This window comes from Rattus rattus, chromosome 3, assembly GCF_011064425.1.
Source record: "Rattus rattus isolate New Zealand chromosome 3, Rrattus_CSIRO_v1, whole genome shotgun sequence".
In the NCBI taxonomy this organism is placed as follows: domain Eukaryota; kingdom Metazoa; phylum Chordata; class Mammalia; order Rodentia; family Muridae; genus Rattus; species Rattus rattus.
The window spans coordinates 137,459,742-137,476,351 of NC_046156.1; the positions used below are offsets into that span (position 1 = coordinate 137,459,742).

The 16,610-nt window shown below is 40.7% G+C and overlaps 1 pseudogene; it reads right to left on the reverse strand.

Annotated features, from left to right (window-relative positions):
• Nucleotides 1-1,877: 1,877 nt before the first annotated feature.
• On the reverse strand, nucleotides 1,878-2,288 carry LOC116895578 (annotated as a pseudogene).
• Nucleotides 2,289-16,610: the final 14,322 nt, after the last annotated feature.

Genomic DNA, 16,610 nt, shown 5'->3' on the forward strand with positions numbered 1-16,610 from the left:
ACAAGTTATGAATGTATCTCTGACTAAAATACTACCAGGGGAATTATAAATATATCAAGGATCTTGGTCAGGAACTGCCTTGAATCCGATTGGGTATGTTCCATCTCTTTCTTTGATGAGTCTCATCTGCATGTATTCATGCCTGCTCCCAAACTTGCCTGTGTTCATCAGGAAGTAAATTATCAGTGAGAATCATATGTACATCATGGAAAGTCAACCTATAAGATGGAGTAATGTACTGAAATTCTTTAATAAAGGCAGAGCATTTAGAGATATAGGAACCCAGTCTGTTTTCTATTTGAGAAAGTATACTCAGAGAGAAAGGAACATGTACTCTGACAAAGCTATCTACCCCAGAAACTTTTCTTAAAGGAAGGACCGATGCTAGGTCAGGTGTCTCTGGGAGAGAGGGACTTGGTTTGACTGCAACCTTAGAGCAGGTGACGGGAGGACTGAAGGTAGGTGTTCAGTGCAGGGTGGCTGGAGCAACCTGCAGCTGGCACAGGAGGAGAGGTGGGGTCTGGTGAAGTTAATCAAGGAGGTTCTGGAGTAGTCTGGTGAGAAGAAGAAACTGAGGCAGTGGTTTGGGTTTTTTGGAGGCATGGAAATAGGAAGTTGTTCGTTAACTGGATTGAGGGCTGTTCTTCTAGTGGACGTTTCATAGCTAGGAGAAACTGGGTTGGGAACAAGAAGAACAGAGAGGGGAGATGGAGTGAAGATAGGTAAATGCTTCAGCAATAGGGGACCTCTTTCCATTTACCAGACTGCTGGCAGTATGTCTGAAGATCCCATAAAATAACTGATTTTAATGTACCATTAAGTGGCCCTTTAGAGCTATTGTCTAATGGGTACTGAATCCAGATCCTATTGCACAGGTATACTAGCTTTGATACCCTCAGGTTAGGAGTTAACTTTAGAGATTTTCCAGGAAATATCCCAGAGGGGAGCCAGGAGGCATGGTTGAAGATGAGAGGCGGGCATTGGATCATTGATGACTGGAATGTTATTGAAGTATTCGTAGGAATATCCTGAGGAGAAGTTCAATAATGAGTTACAAATGTACAGCCATGCTTCATGTCTAGGTCATCTCGTGGACCATCTAAGGGTTGCAGTGAGTCCTGGACTAACCAGAAAGCATTTCTCCCTAGGTCTAGGTTTCTCTGAATGACAGCAAGAGCCCAGGGGGGGGGGCTGAGGGGTTAGAAACAGCTCTTGAGAGGGGAAGTACCCAAGGGTAAAGTCCTATCTTGTATGTTGTCTAAGAAGCTGGTCATAGGGACCATGGCTATGAAACGCCAACCCCTTAGCCAATAGAGGTTGACCAGACCTATCTGGGAAACTAGGACCTTCCTCCACCAACTGGATGGAAAACCTTACCAACCAATGCTTGTGTGAGAATTTTAGGGGTCTGGTAACAGGAAAAGTGGAAATGAGTTTCAGCCCACAGAGTATAAGTCACAGGGCAGAAGCTAACCCACATGGTAGAACACAGTTGCAGCAGCTCACATGGTAGAAGTCCATGTGTCCTGCGGGGCAGCAGCAGCTCGTGTGGTGTAAGTCTGTGTGTCCTGCAGTGGTAGATTGTAGCAGAAATCCACATGGCAGGGTTGGTGGCAGGGTAGTCCATGTGGTAGAAATTGCGGTGGTCAGTCAGTCACAGTCATCATTGACAGGTTACTGCGACCAGAGGTGTCAGATGCCAGGTTGCCTTGGCACACGTGGGTCTTTCTTTTTTTTTTCCATGAAAGGGTATTTTTATTACTTCCCTGCATACCATCGGGATGAATACACGTGTACATTTTCTCAACTGGCAAACAGGACACAGAGCAAACATCCTTGCTGCTCAGAGATAAGAGGACTCAGTCACCTGTCTTTGGGAGGGTTCAGTTTCTTACGGCGTCTGTGATACTGTCCATGTGGGTATCAGCGATGCTTTGTGGTGAAGAACACTTTGCTGAGTTGTTCTATCATGGGCCCTTGCTCAAGATGCTTGCGATTTCCTTCTAACTTGGTTCTCAGTATCTGCTCGTGTGTTTCCTCGTTATTATGCAGAAGATCTGGTTGAGGGATAGGTTTGGTGTGTTCGTAGGGGATGTCCACGGAAGGGTGGTAGCACACTATTGTCCTGCTGTCGGACGTCAAAGCCAGCTCTACCTTGCAACTGTAGTCGTCTGGAAGAGAAGAATACGTAGATTTGTGACGGGCACTAGATAAAGCTCCATTTTGGATTGGAAATAATGCTTCCAGATAGTTCTGTGTGATATCGCCTATTTCAGGGCTGCCTCCATGATCCAGTGATTTCAATAAATGATACGCGTGCTCGCCATCTTGCTTCAATCTCACGTGGGTCTCTCAATACTGGGTTTCAGCACTAAATGTTGTGTTAGAATGGTGGCTTGTCAGGACAGATCACACCAGGCTAGCACAGTCCCACAGTAGAGGTTGATTGTGGGAGGAAACGGACAAAGGGGGTGACAAAGAAGGAGGGGGGGGGCTTTGCCTTTTTTTTCAGCTGTGACATAACCACATGTAACACTGCACAAGTAAATGTGGGCAGGTGGATGTAGGGAAGTTGTAATGGCAACAGATACACGGGTCCCTGTCGTCTATGGGTGACATCATCACTGGATTCAGAGGCTTGTTTCTGATGCCAAAAAGGGGCTCTTATGGTCGAGTTGCAGAAAGGACTGAAGGACCTGAAGGAGATAGGATCCCCACAGGAAGACCAACATAGTTAACTAACCTGGACGCCTGTGAGCTCTCAGAGACTAAGCCACCAACCAAAGAACATAAAGAGGATGGATTGAGGCCCCATGCATGTATGTAGCATATATACAGCTAAGTCTTCATGACTGTCTTGTCTGGCCTCAGTGGGAGAGAATGTGCCTAATCTGGCAGAGATATGATATAACAGGTTGGAGGAAATACCCAGGGGTTCCCCAGACTCTTGGAAAAGAGCTGTGGGGATTGGTGAGGGAATCTGTGAGGGTCGACTGGGAGTAGCCATTCTTAAATTTCTGTATGTTTACTAGCTCTATGCACTTAAAAAATTTCCAAATGAGAGATTTAGCACTAAGCATCATCAAATACATGGTCATAGGTTTACCTCACTGTTTTCTTTTCTATCATATGACTGCATTTTGTTTATTCACATGTTTCAAAGGGTTTCTACTTTATGGAATTGGTGATCTCTTGGAGTAGAAGGAAAAGAATAACTTTTGCTTTTCCTCCTATTGGAGTCCAACAAGGTTCTCCTCCTATTGGTGCCCAACAAGGTCATTCGCATAACATTTGAAATGTAAATAAAAAATATCTAATAAATTAAGGAATAAATTACAAATATAGAAAAAGAACTTTTGCGTGTCTAAATCTATTTAAAGTTGTTCCAAGAAATACAAGACCGAAATGACCTTAGCCAGTTTGTCATAACATAAACCTAGATGTAGAATCCCCTTTATGATGGCTGTATTACAGGTTATATGGGTTTTTCATTTTGTCAATAGTTTCTGACAAATGCTTATTAAAATTTTACATAAATGTTATTTTTTTAAATCACCTCATCTAGAGAGACTTATGAGGAAAGAAATGGTACTCTATCTAGTAATCCCTGTCTAGATGGAATCCCAAAGGAAGCCATTCTTAAGATTTCCCCCACAACTAGGACTATGATGGCAGATAGTAAGTTTGTAATTTCTCTTTATGGACTCATTATTTTATACATTAACAAATTGCTTCTTGCTATGATGGATGAATATTTAGCTCATTTATAACTCTCTACCCATTCTTACTTTCAACTAGATAAAAGTCACCATTACTTTTCATTTTACACTTGTCAAGTTGATAATGTAAAATTGCATACTTCCATCCTCATTGCTTGTTCTGTCTGTGATTTCAAATCTCCTGAGTCTTCATGCCATGCCATTATTTTAAAATAATGGAAATCAAAAAATACTTTGTTCTTGCTTTTCATTTGGCTCTTTCTACACCTTTGGCCCTTCATACTCTAACCACTGTTTTAAATTGTCATGGTGATAAAATCTAACTTCTCTCCCTATAAATATGTATTCCACAATTTATTCTAAAATGTTTACTCTAAAGTTAGTGATTTAGGGCAATTATACTTAATTATGGTCATAAAATATTATTTACTATCTAGGCAGGAAATAAAATCACATATGGCCCCATTTATTTCACAGATCACTTTTGTCTTTATTAGAGCTTAGTTCATTTCTTGTTTCCCTTCTTTTTCATAATTGTAAGACCTCAAGATTTTCTCCAAATTCTTTGTGCCACTCCTTAATATACTATAATGTATTTTAACAGACTTCTTTCCCAAAAACATATTCTTTTGCAATTTTCACTGTTGCTTACTAATGCACGTTTCTAATAAAATTTTCTTCTTCCTATCCTGGGTTATGTCTGTACCCACTCAAAAATCTTTTTCCTAAGGGGAGCACTTTTAGTACTCACACCAACTGGGTACTATAAGGAGACATTTGGCACCTGCCTAACTGTGCCTAAACCAGCATAGTATGGAGTCTCCTTCTTCCGCAAATTACCAATATGTGCTTCCTTTTTCCTCTGCCAAATGTTTGTCACACAGACATTAAGAGATTCAGGGGTGAGTAGGTAAACATGCTAATACTTTGTTAGGAAATGAAAAACCTTAATTGACTTTTTGAGGACCATATACTGTCTTCCTACTACATGTTATAGGATCCTAATAAGTAGATTTTAATGAATGTCATAGTAGTTCATGTGTGGCATTTTAACTTCATTGACAATTAAGGGTTCCTTATTATTACAAGAAGTTCTATTTAGTATCTGTCAAACAATTATAGAAAGAAATATTAAAGAATGCAAATGTTCTCGTATGAAACAAAATTTCATAAGTTAAATAACTTAAAAATTAATCTCTAAATTACTATATTTGAATCACCTAATTAGGGAATTTCTCATGATAGCATAATGGTACTCTGGTTCTCTGTATACACAGAAAATGCAAATGTCTACCAAGCTTAAAGCCCCAAGTTCCATGTCTTATACCTGAACAGCAACAACAATGTATCGTTCAACCATATAATGTCTGGAAATCCTACCCATGAGAAGGGAAGAGAACCTATCTCTGTGAGTGGTACTTGGGTAAGAGAAAGTTAATGTAAAATAGTCTTAATGTATTAATATTTAATCCAACTGCAGTGCAGCACACTTTTAAGCCCAGTACTAGAAACGTAGACACAGGCAGATCTCTGTGAGTTCAAGGCAAGGCTGGTCTTCATAGTGAGTTCCAGATCATCTAAGACTTTGTAGTAAGAAACAGTCTCAAAACAACAACAAAAAGAATTTTACTGTTTAAATATACATATACATATTCATTATTCATTTGTTGGCTGATGTATGTCTAGGGTGTTTCCATTCCCTGTCTCTCATGAGTAGAGAAAGAGGGAACATGGATGGATGGGTAGCTTTAGGAATGATACTGAAGGAGAAAAATAAATATCAATCTTATCCAACTTTGGACTTTTCAAAATATGGTCATAACATCACTGACCATTGGTGCAATAGTAACACAAGCATCACATTATGTTTGGAATAAGTCCCACATAAAGATTAAACTAATACCTGCTACCACCACCAGGTCAAGAAGTCTAGAGGCTAGATAGAGCCTAGACTCTAGAAAAGAACCCATTACAATTATTCTAAAGAAAAAAATCTTTGACTGGCTTCTAATGATGTATATTCTCATTGTTAATGCACATATGAACCTTCATTAGAAAAGTTTCTTTTCCAATTATTGAAAATGTATTTTTTCTTAAACAATATATCCTGATATTAGTTCCTCCTCCTTCTTCTCCTCCTAGTTGCCACCAACTCTCCATGCACTCCAGATCTATTCTGTTTCTAATGTCTCATTAGAAAACAATAGGCTTAGAAGAAATAACAACCAAAGATAACAAAACAAAATATAATAAGATGAGGCAAAATTTATTATATCAAAGTTGGACATAGCAACCAAATGGGAAGAAAGAGTACAAAGTGCAAACACAAAAGTTAGAGACGCACTCGTTTTCATAGTCAGGCATTCCATAAAAATACTAAGCTCAAAACCATAACATACACAGAGTATCTGATACAGACCCATGCCGGCCCTGTGTTTGCTGCTTCAGCTTTTTTTTTTTTTTTTTTTTTTTTTTACTAAAAACTCAAGTTTATTCAGAGCCAGTGTGATGAGTCCGATGAGCAAGTAGCAACACAGTGAAAATAATGAGGTCTGAAAGATAGGTAACAGTTGATTAGAAAAGAAATTGCCATTCCTGTCAGTAAACTAGACAATCTCAGAAGTTGGTTGCACAGGTAAACAGTATGATGTAACTTGTATCCTGTAAAGATTACTTTGAGTGTTGTCTGAAGGAAAGAGGGAGGAGCCTTGCACAGTACAAAGGATAAAGGGCATGTGCATCCAGAAAATCTAGGAGGCTCTCTTGATATCTCCAATGAAAAGAGATGGATGCTCAAAAGCAGATGATAGCAGAAAGAGCAGTAAAAACTGGTTAGATTCTAGGTACCTTTCTGAGATATAGTGTATGTTGTTTATATACCAGGTAGTAATGTCTGTGTGCTTGGCTACAACACTAAACAAAGCCAACCATAGCCCCTTTGTAGAACTTGCCTTCTAGTACATAACACTTACAGTTTTTGAATACTTCCTATGTTCTAAAAACTTTGCTTTCTTTTTTTTCCCCTTCATCTTTATTAAATTGGGTATTTCTTATTTACATTTCAATTCTTATTCCCTTTCCCGGTTTCCAGCCAACAAACCCCTTTCCCCTTCTATATGGGTGCTACCCTCCCCATCCTCCCCCCACTACCACCCTCCCCCCAACAATCACATTCACTGGGGGTTCAGTCTTGGCAGAACCAAGGGCTTCCCCTTCCACTGGTGCTCTTACTAGGCTATTCATTGCTACCTATGAAGTTGGAGCCCAGGATTAGTCCCTGTATAGACTGTGGGTAGTGGCTTAATCCCTGGAAGCTCTGGTTGGTTGGCATTGTTGTTCATATGGGGTCTCAAGCCCCTTCAAGCTCTTTCAGTCCTTTCTCTGAATCCTTCAACGGGGGTCCCGTTCTCAGGTCAGTAGTTTCCTGCTGGCATTCACCTATGTATTTGCCATATTCTGGCTGTGTCTCTCAGGATAGATCTACACCCTGTTCCTGTCAGCATGCACTTCCTTGCTTCATCCATCTTATCTAGTTTGATGGCTGTATATATATGGGACACATGTGGGGCAGGCTCTGAATGGACGTTCCTTCTGACTCTGTTCTAAACTTTGGCACCCTATTCCCTCTCAAGGGTATTCTTGTTCCCCTTACAAAGAAGGAATGAAGCAGTCACATTTAGATCATCCTTCTTGAGTTTCATGTGTTCTGTGCATTTAGGGTAATTGCAGCATTTGGGCTAATATCCACTTATCAATAAGTGCATACCATGTGTGTTTTTCTGTGATTCGGTTACCTCACTCAGGATGATATTTTCCAGTTCTATCCATTTGCCTATGAATTTCATGAAGTCATTCTTTTTTATAGCTGAGTAGTATTCCACTGTGTAGATGTACCACATTTTCTGTATCCAATCCTCTGTTGAAGGGCATCTGGGTTATTTCCAGCTTCTGGCTATTATAAATAAGGCTGCTATGAACATAGTCGAGCATGTGCCTTTGTTATATGTTGGAGCATCTTTTGGGTATATGACCAAGAGGGGTATAGCTGGGTCCTCAGGTAGTTTAATGTCCAATTTTCTGAGGAACCTACAGACAGATTTCCCGAATGGTTGTACAAGTCTGCAATCCCACCAACAATGGAGGAGTGTTCCTCTTTCTCCACATCCTCGCCAGCATCTGCTGTCACCAGAATTTTGGATCTTAACCATTCTGATTGGTGTGAGGTGGAATCTCAGGTTGTTTCGATTTGCATTTCCCTTCTGACTAAAGATGTTGAACATTTCTTTAGGTGTTTCTCAGCCATTTTGCATTCCTCAGCTGTGAATTCTTTGTTTAGCTCTGAACACTATTTTTAATAGGGTTATTTGTCTCCCTGCCGTCTAACTTCTTGAGTTCTTTGTATATTTTGGATATAAGCCCTCTATCAGTTGTAGGACTGGTAAAGATCTTTTCCCAATCTGTTGGTTGCTGTTTTTTCCTAACAACAGTGTCCTTTGCCTTACAGAAGCTTTGCAGTTTTATGAGATCCCATTTGTCGATTCTTGTTCTTACAGCATAAGCCATTGGTGTTTTGTTCAGGAGATTTTTCTCCAGTGCCCATGTGTTCCAGATGCTTCCCTAGTTTTTCTTCTATTAGTTTGAGTGGGTCTGGTTTGATGTGGAGGTCCTTGATCCACTTGGACTTAAGCTTTGTACAGGGTGATAAGCATGGATCAATCTCCATTCTTCTACATGTTGACCTCCAGTTGAACCAGCACCATTTGCTGAAAATGCTATCTTTTTTCCATTGGATGGTTTTGGCTCCTTTGTCAAAAATCAAGTGACCATAGGTGTGTGGGTTCATTTCTTGGTCTTCAATTCTATTCCACTGGTCTATCTGTCTGTCTCTGTAACAATACCATACAGTTTTTATCTCTATTGCTCTGTAATACTGCTTGAGTTCAGGGATAGTGATTCCCCTGGAAGTCCTTTTATTTTTGAGGATAGTTTTAGCTATCCTGAGTTTTTGTTATTCCAGATGAATTTGCAAATTTTCTGTCTAACTCTGTGAAGAATTGGGTTGGAATTTTGATGGGGATTGCATTGAATCTGTAGATGACTTTTGGTAAAATGGCCATTTTTGTTATATTAGTCCTGACAATCCATGAGCATGGGAGATCTTTCCATCTTCTGAGATTTTCAATTTCTTTCTTCAGAGGCTTGAAATTCTTATCATACAGATCTTTCACTTGCTTGGTTAAAGTCACACCAAGGTATTTTCTATTATTTGGGACTATTCTGAAGGATTTCATTTCCCTAATTTCTTTTTCGACTTGTTTCTCTTTTGTGTAGAGGAAGGCTACTGATTTATTTGAGTTAATTTTATGCCCAGCCACTTTGCTGAACATGTTTATCAGCTTTAATAGTTCTCTGGTGGAACTTTTGGGATCACTTAAATATACAATCATATTGTCTGCAAATAGTGATATTTTGACTTCTCCCTTTGCAATCTGTATCCATTTGATCTCCTTTGTTGTCTGATTCCTCTGGATAGGACTTCGAGAACTATATTGAATAAGTAGGGAGAGAGTGGGCAGCCTTGTTTAATCCCTGGGCTGCCTCAGCTTTTGTGATCTCATGTACACTTTACTTAGTTGATTCAGAAGGTCTTGTTATTCTGGTACTCTCCAACCCCTTTGCCCCTTCAATCATTTTGTTTCTTCCTCTACAGGATTCCTGAAGTGAGGAAGCACTGAAGTGAGGGATTTGATAGAAACTTATAATTTATACTCTCTCTTCACAATGTCTGCCTGTGTTCTATATAGTTTCCCATATGTTGATGGAGGAAGCCTCTCTAATGACTTGATAAAGCACTGATATATACGTATAAAAGAAAATCATTATGCAGGGAGCATCTCAGCCTGGAGAGGGTAGAGCTGGGACACAGAGTGTGACTCTGGTGTGGCTTTAAAGTCTGAGGGTCTCGGGGTCTTCTACCTCTCAAACTTTACTAAAATGCTGATTATAACTTCTAAAAGTCCTAAAAACTTTCTTGCTCTTTCTAAGGGTAAAAAGCTGCTGGCCTGGGTTTTTGACACTTGTAACCTAAGAGTGGGGAATTTAATAATGTGTCCTTTGTATCTATAGTAATGTGTCTATCTCAGCAGGAATTGTGTAGCTCTAACTTTCAGCCTGCTAGTTAGAAGCCACAGAAAGAAAAATGGACACTCTGAAAAGTGATTATAGCATTTATTATTCAGTTGTAAAAAGTTTCCTATGAAAACTGTCTAAGAAAAAATGTGGAGTGGGGCCATAGAAAGATCCTGAGTGAAGCAAGGGAAATTTTTTTTCTTGCTTCTTCTTTTTTTTTATATATATATATTTTTTTATTATTATTAACTTGAGTTTCTTATATACATTTCGAGTGTTATTCCCTTTCCCGGTTTCCGGGCAAACATCCCCCTCCCCCCTCCCCTTCCTTATGGGTGTTCCCCTCCCAACCCTCCCCCCCGTTGCTTCCCTCTCCCCAACAGTCTAGTTCACTGGGGGTTCAGTCTTAGCAGGACCCAGGGCTTCCCCTTCCACTGGTGCTCTTACTAGGATATTCATTGCTACCTATGAGGTCAGAGTCCAGGGTCAGTCCATGTATAGTCTTTGGGTAGTGGTTTAGTCCCTGGAAGCTCTGTTTGGTTGGCATTGCTGTACATATGGGGTCTCGAGCTCCTTCAAGCTCTTCCAGTTCTTTCTCTGATTCCTTCAACGGGGGTCCTGTTCTCAGTTCAGTGGTTTCCTGCTGGCATACGCCTCTGTATTTGCTGTATTCTGGCTGTGTCTCTCAGGAGCGATATGCATTCACTTTTTGATCATCCGTCTTGAGTTTCATTTGTTCTAGGCATCTAGGGTAATTCGAGCATTTGGGCTAATAGCCACTTATCAATGAGTACATACCATGTATGTCTTTCTGTGATTGGGTTAGCTCACTCAGGATGATATTTTCCAGTTCCAACCATTTGCCTACGAATTTCATAAAGTCATTGTTTTTGATAGCTGAGTAATATTCCATTGTGTAGATGTACCACATTTTCTGTATCCATTCCTCTATTGAAGGGCATCTGGGTTCTTTCCAGCTTCTGGCTATTATAAATAAGGCTGTGATGAACATAGTGGAGCACGTGTCTTTTTTATATGTTGGGGCATCTTTTGGGTATATGCCCAGGAGAGGTATAGCTGGATCCTCAGGCAGTTCAACGTCCAATTTTCTGAGGAACCTCCAGACTGATTTCCAGAATGGTTGTACCAGTTTGCAATCCCACCAACAATGGAGGAGTGTTCCTCTTTCTCCACATCCTCGCCAGCATTTGCTGTCACCTGAGTTTTTGATCTTAGCCATTCTCACTGGTGTGAGGTGAAATCTCAGGGTTGTTTTGATTTGCATTTCCCTTATGACTAAAGATGTTGAACATTTCTTTAGGTGTTTCTCAGCCATTCGGCATTCCTCAGCTGTGAATTCTCTGTTTAGCTCTGAACCCCATTTTTTAATAGGGTTATTTGTCTCCCTGCTGTCTAACTTCTTGAGTTCTTTGTATATTTTGGATATAAGCCCTCTATCTGTTGTAGGATTGGTAAAGATCTTTTCCCAATCTGTTGGTTGTCGTTTTTGTCCTAACCACAGTGTCCTTTGCCTTACAGAAGCTTTGCAGTTTTATGAGATCCCATTTGTCGATTCTTGATCTTAAGCATAAGCCATTGGTGTTTTGTTCAGAGATTTTTTTCAGTGCCCATGTGTTCCAAATGCTTCCCTAGTTTTTCTTCTATTAGTTTGAGTGTATCTGGTTTGATGTGGAGGTCCTTTATCCACTTGGACTTAAGCTTTGTACAGGTGATAAGCATGGATCGATCTGCATTCTTCTACATGTTGACCTCAGTTGAACCAGCACCATTTGCTGAAAATGCTATCTTTTTCCATTGGATGGTTTTGGCTCCTTTGTCAAAAAATCAAGTGCCCATAGGTGTGTGGGTTCATTTCTGGGTCTTCAATTCTGTTCCATTGGTCTATCTGTCTGTCTCTGTACCAATACCATGCAGTTTTATCACTATTGCTCTATAATACTGCTTGAGTTCTGGGATAGTGATTCCCCCTGAAGTCCTTTTATTGTTGAGGATAGTTTTAGCTATCCTGGGTTTTTTGTTATTCCAGATGAATTTGCAAATTGTTCTGTCTAACTCTTTGAAGAATTGGATTGGTATTTTGATGGGGATTGCATTGAATCTGTAGATCGCTTTTGGTAGAATGGCCATTTTTACTATATTAATCCTGCCAATCCATGAGCATGGGAGATCTTTACATCTTCTGAGATCTTCTTCAATTTCTTTCTTCAGAGTCTTGAAGTTCTTATTGTACAGATCTTTCCCTTGCTTGGTTAAAGTCACACTGAGGTACTTTATATTATTTGGGTTGCTTCTTCTTTTTGTCTAAGAAGTGTTTTGTACAACAAAGTTCTCCTCTGCTCAGTTTTGACTCTTCTCTTTGTTGTCATCCCTTATACAGCTTTCGGAATACATGATTACATCTTAAAAAGCTCATCACAACTTCACACATGAAATCAAATCATAAATTGAATTAGACATTTACAACAGAGAATGTATATACATTAAAAGTAAATATCTGGCTAAACATTCATCACCTGTCACAGTTCCATAGGTTCATTAAAAGTTAAAAACCATAACCAAATTATTAGTGAAGTTTTGCAAAAATAAACCCAGTAAATATTTTATCTTCTGTCCTAGCACCCATAAGAAATCATTAGTTCCCTTTTTAGACCTTTGGTTGATTGTTTTACAGCCTCTTGGATTACGCTTTGAGTAGTAGAAAGTCTGGTTACTGTTTAAGAGGCAATTAACTGGTGACACAGGGGAGACTGACAGAGTTCTCATTACAGTTTTGACTATCAGAAAAGGATTGAATAGCAGTCCCAATATAAAAGAGCTTAATAATCAGAGATATGGTCTTAGGAATTCTTATAGGGTAATCATTAAGAATTAAGAACTCATCTGTTTGTCTATATAGCATCACTACAAGACAATACATAGTCATAGATTTGAAGAGATCTGCTCAAAAGGATGGGCTAATATTTAGTGGTTATTATATATATATTTGATAATAACAGGAAAAGCATATTAATAGGAATCTTTCCTAAAATGATTTATTCCTAGGCCTTGCCTGTTGAAGCTTCTTCATAAATATAATCAAAAGCTAAGCCATTTCAGGAAAATCACCTGCTAGTTATTAGCTTGACCTATAATGGCTCCTAATATCATTAGAATATATATGATATATGATATATATATATATATATATAACCCCAAGTCTCTGAAATATCTAATTTATTGTTTTGGTTACCTAAGCAATGTCTTTTGTGTGTTGCTTCTTGTGTAGTGGGCATGATTAGGTCAAATCCAAATTGTTGGCTACTCGCACAAGCTCTGTATCACCACTATTCAGGAAGAACAGAGTATAGTCCAAAGGTGTCGTGACTGGATTATTGCCCATGATTCTCTTTTGGCAGCATGTAGAATACCTTCCCAGTACACAGGAAATTCCAAAAGAGAATAAAATTTAGGAGTGAGTGCTCCATACAAACAGTAGCTCATGTTTTCTCTCAGTCCAATGAGTTGTGTGATTGTTGTCCTTAAGAGTAAAGTCAAGCTGTCAGTTTCTTAAGAGTCATCTTTTTTTTTGTAGAAAGCAGTTCTTTATCTTAAATTTATTTTATCCCCTTAATTTTTTTTTTTGAGATATGATTTCGCTTCTGCCCTGCCTGGTCCAGAACTCACTGTGTAGAGCAGGCTGGCCTTGAACTTTGCAGAGGTGTGCCCCCCAAACACTGATTTTAAAGGCAATTCTTTGTTGTTTTTGAATATGTGAATTTAGAGATTACTGTCAGAGGTCAGATTTCCACTTAGAGGCTTAAATGGAACACATGGGAGGCATCTAGGGTTTAAAAAAGATCTTTTATTTTTATGTGAAAGTGTGTGTGGTTTTGTTTGTGCAGTGCCAAAGGAGGCCAGAAGAGGGCACTGGGGTAGTTACAGGAGGCTGTGAGCCATCTGACCCCGGGTGCAGAAAACTGATCTTGGGTCTCCTGCAAGAACAAGTGTTGTTCTTGACCACTGAGATATCAGGCCTGTGTCTTCTGGAAAAGCAGCCGCTGTTCTTAACCGCAGAGCCATCTCTCCATGTTCAACATCTGGGTTTGTGATACAGATTTTGAGTTACCAGCACATGGATGACATTTAAATCTAAGCAGACAGATGAGATCACAGAGGGGAAAACAGGAGTGGGACCTGCCCCACAGAGTAGGGGAGGAGGGACATGGAGACCTGCCCCACAGAGCAGGGGAGGAGCAGCCCCGGTGGCTGGTAAACACCAGAGCCTGGAAACAAGAGCTAAAAGCATCTGTAGGGAGAATGACAGCTCTGTCAAACTGATGAGAAACAGGTAAGAGGGCAGAGTGGTCACAGGACTTAGCAACAATGTAAAGTCACTGGAATTCACACAGAAGGAACTTGCTAGAGGAATACAGCAGCAACTGCCTTGCCTGTGCCCAGTTCCCTGCACTTACAAGAGGCTCTTCTGTCTCCTAACTTGCTCTGCTCTTCCTCCCCTCCCTCACTGTTTAATACTATGGCACTAGGGATGGAAAACCCTTTGCCCACTAGGTTAGGGCCCCTTCCAAGTTGGTGTGCTTCCTTGTCTGTAAAATAAAGAAGGTACATTCTTCTTGGAAGTTCTTCAGGAGACTGAAGACTAAGTGGCACCTGAGATTGTTACTGTAACACAAATGCTACTTGTTGGAATGCTTTTTCAGGTGTGATGATCATCTTCCTGATTCTGTCATCACTGTCACTCCCTGTGCATGTGCCCAACACTCCACAGTCTGGCTCTCCCATCCTGTAGCATTATCTCCTGGATTAAAACCTTTCATGGGGATTGAGGGGATAGAGACATGGCTTAGCTTTAAGACCACTGGCTGCTCTTCTCTAAGACCTGTTTTCAGTCCGCAAATGTCCATAACTGCAGTACCAGGAGATCCAAAACCACCTTCTAGCCTCCTTGGGCATCAGTCATGCACATGATGGAGATATATATGTGTGAGCGCATGTGTGTTTATGTATGTACATCTGTGCAGGCAAACGCACATACTAAAGATACACATCAAACACTCATCAGCAGTAGAAAGAAACAAAACCAACCCTCAGTCCTAGTACCTTCTAGTGTTTCATTGCTGTTTTTGTTTTCTGAGACAGGGCTCCTCTATGTAGCCTTAGGTGTCCTGAAACTCACTCTGGCTTTGAACTCACAGAGACCTATCTGCCTCTGCTGGGATTATAAGTATATGCCACCACAGTCTGGCCCCTAGTGGTATGAAGATAAAAACAGTTCCTCTCACTTGGCTACAGTCCTGGATCCTTTTCCAGGGCCTGCTCACTTTTTCCTCTTTCTCTTTTGGTTTGCCAACATTTCATGCCCCTTCATGCCACAGGGCCTTTGCCCAGGCTGTGCCAGATGGTGATCAACCTTGACAATACTTTCTCAGGGTGGCAGCACCCTTCCTTCCTTCAATCTCTCTCACTACCTCATGAGGAACTCTTAGCACCTACAGAGAGGCCAGTAAAGTCAGGTTCCTGCTGCTTCTAGGCCTTAATAGTATTCTTGTTTCAGAAAAGGACATTTCCATAATTTTACATTTCTCAGAAGAACCACTTGATGTCCTTTAAGTTTAGTGAGCGACCTGAGGGTTGAATCCAGGATGAATAAATAAACCCATTTCCTCACTAAGTCCCAACACCTAGAAGAGAGGTGATGGTGTCCTCTACAAAGGAAGATATGGGAGCCAATAGAGAAGGCTCCAGAATCTACAACCCAGAAGCTCAGGAGCCTTGACTTGAAGTTGGGTCCACTCTCCCAGACAGCTTCTCTACACTGCACCCACATGGATGATTTTCTTCTTTGAACTTTTTCTCAAAGACATGTTGTCTGTTCACTTACCCAGAACTCAGGAAATAAAACACAGAAAGCTTCTCTGGCAGGGTCTCTGAGAGCCTCTGGGCATAGTCCATGATGTTGTCATGTAGATATAGGCTGTTGGTGTTGTGTACCAGGTTCTGTTCATGTGCAGCTGGACCACGGTAGGGTAGCAGTGCCAGACTGCAAAAGGGGCATCACCATCATATGGCCAACTTCACTCAGCCAGCCCCACCAGATCCCCCCTCAACTTCATCTGCAAACCTATCCAGGGGAGATGAAGTTATTGAAGGCAAGCTGGAAAGATGGGAGTTAATGGTGGGGGTGGAGTAACACATAAATGACGATTCTTGAATAGAAGGTCTTGAAAAGCGAGTCCAGCAGAAGGAAAAGAGGGTCCCGTAGAAATGCTATCTAGAAAACCCATGTGGTTTTTTCCCCCCATCTTTATTAAATTGGGTATTTCTTATTTACATTTCAAATGTTATTCCATTTCCCAGTTTCCAGGCCAACATCCCCTTAACCCCTCCCCCTTCCCTTCTATATGGGTGTTCCCCGCCCCCATCCTTCCCGCATTACCGTCCTCCCCGCCAAGAACACCCTTCACTGGGGGTCCAGCCTTGGCAGGACCAAGGGCTTCCCCTTCCACCGGTGCCCTTACTAGGCTATTCATTGTTACCTACCCATTTGGAGCCCAGGGTCAGTCCATGTTTAGTCTTTGGGTAGTGGCTTAATCCCTGGAAGCTCTAGTTGGAAAACCCATGTTTTTAGAGAGGTATTTTGAGACTCTTGGCTGGAGAGGGATACTCAGAGGGTCAGCCCTAGGAACAGCATAGTAAGAGCTCACCATGTGTCAGGCACAGTCAAAGCAAGTTTGCAATAATTAA